At 41.5% G+C, this 4,966-nt stretch overlaps 1 pseudogene; it reads right to left on the reverse strand.

Moving 5' to 3' along the window:
• Window positions 1-211: 211 nt before the first annotated feature.
• LOC113241020 (zinc finger matrin-type protein 5-like) lies at window positions 212-1,837 on the reverse strand (annotated as a pseudogene).
• Between the last annotated feature and the right edge of the window lie 3,129 nt (window positions 1,838-4,966).

A 4,966-nucleotide genomic window follows, 5' to 3' on the forward strand; every position in this document is an offset into this window, starting at 1 on the left:
AGGGAGGGAGGGTGGAGTTTCCTGGAGCAGAGCTTGGACCAGGGCTGCATGTGATAAGGAGACTCTGGGGCCTCAGTCAGGCCAGGCCAATCCAATGGTTTTCAGATGGGGTGCAGCAGGAAGGGGCCTTGGCATCCCCAGTATGAGCCCTTATCTTTATTTTGACTGACTCAAAAGCTGACCAGATGGGGGTCAGGTGGGGAGGAAGGGCTCAGCCCCACTGGACGCTGGGCTGCAGGGGCCACCCCCGCGGTGGGGGTACCTGCGGGGATGAAGGCAGCCTTTGGACTGGTGGTCAGCTATGGGATACCAAAAGAGGCTGATTCTCCCGGGTTCAGCCCTGCTTGCTTGGGGCTGAGCTCAGCTGCTTGGCTCTCTTTTCCAACCAGTCTTCCAGATGGCCCTCAGGGAGCTCAGTGACCTCTGGTGACCACTCTCTGGCCCACCTCTCCTCCTCCACCTGGATACTCAGGTCCTGCAGGTCTGTCTCTGACATGTGGGAAAATCTGCAGTTGCAGCCAAAGGCACACTGGCCTGTCGGTAGAAACTTCCTGCAGGACCACTTGTCCTGTTCATCTAGCAAGATGGCAGCTGCATCTTGGAACACATCATAGCAGACCTTGTTGGCCTTGAGGTGCTGCAGCCCATTCAGGAGCTTCTGCCATTGTGGAGGTTGTCCTGGAAGGAGCCGCTGCAGTCGTCACAGGAGTGATGCTTCCCCAGGGTCACCTGTGCCTGGCTCTGCAGGGCCTAAGGGCTCCCAGTTCCCCCTCCTTCCATGCTCTCCAACCTTCTTTGTCTTTCATTTTAACCCCTTTCTTATTCTTCTTTGTGGTTTTTCCATTAAAGCATTTCTATTGTGGTAAAATATACATAATGTAAAATTTGCCATCTTAACCATTTTTAAGTTTGCAATTCAGTGGCATTTAAGAACATTCGCAATGTTGTGCAACCATCACCACCATCTATTTCTGGAATTTTTCATCATCCTGAACATAAACTGTGTACTGTTAACCTTAAAAATAAAACTGCCAGTTCGTTTTTACCAGCAAAAATGGGTTTATTCAGGAATAGCAAAGAATTGCAATCTGGGACAAGCAAGCGGCAACAAAAACCATAGGCAAGTCCGGAGAACAGAGGAGAGAAACACTCTTTTATAGAGGAAAGCGGGAAGTTGGGAAAGGTGTCATAAACAAAAAGTCCATTGAAGTACATTAGGATTGGGAACCGTAGTGGCTTCTCATTGGCTGGGCTATTGCTGGAGGGGGCGGGGGTTGAGGGTAGCCTTTTTTCCTCCCGCCATGATAGTAAAGTAGTATGGAGACTCAAGGTCCATCTCTTCCTCTTAGATCTGCAATTAATGATGAATGGTAGAGCTAAGAGCTCCCCCTGCCAGCCTCCTGATTCCATTTTAGTGAGGTTTCCCGTTATTAATTTTCACAGTGCCCATTAAGCATTACCTTCACATTCTTTCCTACCCCAAGCCCCTGGTAACCTTTAAACTAATTTCTGCCTCTATGAGTTTGCCTGTTCTGGGTACTGCATGTAAGTGGGAGCATACAATATTTTTTCTTTTGTGTCTGGATTATATCATTTAGCATGATGTTTTCAAGGTTTATACATGTTGTATCAGAATTTCATGCTTTTTTAAGGCTGAATAATATTCCATCATATGTATATACCACATTTTGTTTAACCGTTCCTCTGTTGTTGGGCATTTGGGTTATTTCTACCTTTCGGCTCTTGTCAATAATGAGCATTAGTGTACAAGTAGCTATTTCAGTCCTTGCTTTCATTTTTTGGGGGTATGTACCTTGAAGTAGAATTCCTGAACCATATGGTAATTTTATGTTTAACTTTTTGAGAAGCTGACAGACCATTCTCTACAGCAGGTGTACCATTTTACATTTCTATCAGCAATGCACAAGGGTTCCAATTTCTCCACACCGTCACCAACACTAGTTACCTTCTGGGTTTGTTTGTTTTTAATTGTAGCCATCCTAATGGGTGTGAAGTAGTATCTCGTTGTGTTTTGATTTGCATTTTCCAAATGGCTAGGGATTTTGAATATCTTTTCCTGTGCTTATTGGCCATTTGTTTATCTTCTTTGCAGAAAGTTCTAGTCAAGTCTTTTGCCCATTTTGGAAGTGGGTTTTCAGTTTTTTGTTCAGTTGTAAGAGTTTTTTCCATTGTTTATTGATCTGATTTATTATTCTGTCTCTTCTGAATTCCTAAGAAACATACAGTGGATCTTCTCTATTTGTGCTGTCCCATATGGTAGCCATTAGCCACCTGTCACTATTGAAATTTAAACTTTAGTTAATTAAAATTAAATACAATTTTCAAATTCGATTCTTTGGTAGCATTTCAACTTGTCAGTAGTCACATGTGACTAGTGGCTACCATATTGGACAGCACAGAATGAGCATTTTTATCATCACAAAAAGTTCTAGTAGACAGCATTGTGCTAGATCTACCTTCCACATCTCTTATTTTTTCTCTAATATTCTGCATCTCTATTTTTATGGTCTTTTATGGTCTTTGTCCTGAGAGAGGCCCTTGACTTTGTCATTCATACCTTGAATTGGTCTTCAGTTATGCCCAATGACATTAATGATGCCCTAATATTTAATTTTAAATCTTATTTGGCAATTAGCTTTATAAATATCAATATTTCTTTTGTTCTTTTATTGCTACCTTTTCAGGGGAACATATTCTTATAGATGCAGTTTGCTTTTGATTAACTACAAGGACACTAGTTCCCTTAAAAATTTTTTTATGTTCCCTGTCTCCTGAATTAGCTTTGTTTCCTCCAGGGTTGAATGTCCTATTTGTTCATCTTGGTTCCTCTCTTCCATACTGTTGATTTTCCTAATGTCTAGTGATCCTTAATTGTCCATTTATATTTTTTGAACACAAGACTAGGTTGACATATAGCTCATATTTATTATCTTAATTGAAGCTCCATTTCTGCAACTGGGATCACTCGTTAATTGCAGGATTGATGGAAGGCTCTACGTTGGGAACAGATAAGCTACCACAGTTATTCAAACAAAGGGAAGGCTTTATTGTAGAAGTGAGCATTTCATTTCAATCATGGGTGGGCTGCATTCCCTTATTCTCTTTCTTCTTTTCCTCCATTTATATTGTGAACGTACAGAATTATCCCGGGCCTAATTTGATTCTCTGGTCTCAGGAACTGACTAGGAGTTCCCCTCAGGCAGGTTCTCCAATTTGATTAGAGAGTGGTAATCAAGGCTCTATCCTGGGGCCAAACACTGCGGCCAGTCGCTCTATATATAGAGAGGGGCTCAGTTGTTTCAGGGCAGACCTTTAATTAGTTACTCCGCGGTCCACTTGTGCTCCTTGCCCTTGCTGACTCCTTGAAGCTCTTTGAGAAAATTCATCTCTAGCTTAGGGTTCAGATTTCTGCTACTTTCGTTTGTTTAGGATGTGAGTTTCTCGGCTGTGCTGTCTCTGTCAATTGAATGGCATTACGCATCTTCGCTAATTGATCTTTGCTTTTGTGGACTTCTGGTGTATTAGATGGAGTTAATCCTCAATTTATAGTCATCAGTTAACATTGCTCCATCGTCATCATCAGCATTATTGCTATTACTATTACTTATTTCATCATCCTGCTCCCTCTCAACTCCTGCTTTATAGGATGAATGTATTTTTGCATCATCTAAGTATGCATTTTTAACTGATATAAGTGGTACTAAAAGATTTGTCTTCTTTTTTCAGTGTTGTGTTTAAATACATATCTATGATATTCTATAAATATTCAACTAATGCTTTAGGATGCAGCTGGTGTTCCATTATAATCCTCCACTACATTTATTTATTTATTCTCTGATGTCAGATACCTCAGTTACCTCCAACTCCCCTCCCCCACAAACACTTGACAGGGATTTCTTTTTTTTTTTTTTTAAAGATTTTATTTATTTATTTGACAGAGCCAGCGAGAGAGGGAACACAAGCAGGGGGAGTGGGATAGGAAGAAGCAGGCTCATAGCAGAGGAGCCTGATGTGGGGCTCGATCCCACAACGCCAGGATCACGCTCTGAGCCGAAGGCAGACGCTTAACGACTGCGCCACCCAGGCGCCCCTTGACAGGGATTTCTATCTGCCCATGTATTTCAACACTTGCTATTTCTTTACTTTCTCATTTTTGCCCACCTGGTGGACACGAAGTAGTATTTCATTGCTGCTTTCATGTGTATTTCTTGAGCATCTCTTCCTATTTACACATCAACACTTTGGATTTCCCTTCTGCAAATGGCCTGTTACATTAGCCGGGATATACTAGGTTATGCTGCTCTAACGAACAACCAAAAATTCTTACTGGCTTAAAAGGAGAAATGTTTATTTCTTGTTCTTGTTGGTTGTCAGAGACGTTCTAGTCCTCAGCCACTCAGGGCCCCGGATGATGGAGCAGCCATAACCTCAGATATTGCCAGTCATTACCCCAGAGGGAAAGAACGTACGGTGAATAGTGTATTGGCTCTGGAGCTTCTGTCCAGAAATGACACACGTTATTTCCACTCACATTTCAATGGCCATAGTTAACTTTCAGGGTATGGTAAAGGACAATCCTACTATGTGTCCGGAAGGAGGAGAATGGAAAACATTTATTGAATATCACTCATGACAACCATTGTCTGTCCTTCTGGTCTAAAGCTCTTCAATTTGGTTTTTTTCCACTCGTGAAAACTACACTCCCTCCCTACATAAGGTAGTTATCTAAACATTTGGAGGGAAGAAAAATTTTTTCTTTCTAGCCTTTGAGGGTAGATACCCTGTAATAAAAGACAGGTTAACAAGAGAAAAATAAACAAAAGATTATTAACATGTATATTTCATATATACACTGGAGAAACTCAGGAAGAGTAATGCAAAGAGATAGCGTAGAATGTAGATGAACACAGCATCTTCAACAAAGAACAACACATTTTTAGAGAAA

The sequence above is a fragment of the Ursus arctos genome, unplaced genomic scaffold (genome assembly GCF_023065955.2).
Source record: "Ursus arctos isolate Adak ecotype North America unplaced genomic scaffold, UrsArc2.0 scaffold_28, whole genome shotgun sequence".
Lineage (NCBI taxonomy): Eukaryota > Metazoa > Chordata > Mammalia > Carnivora > Ursidae > Ursus > Ursus arctos.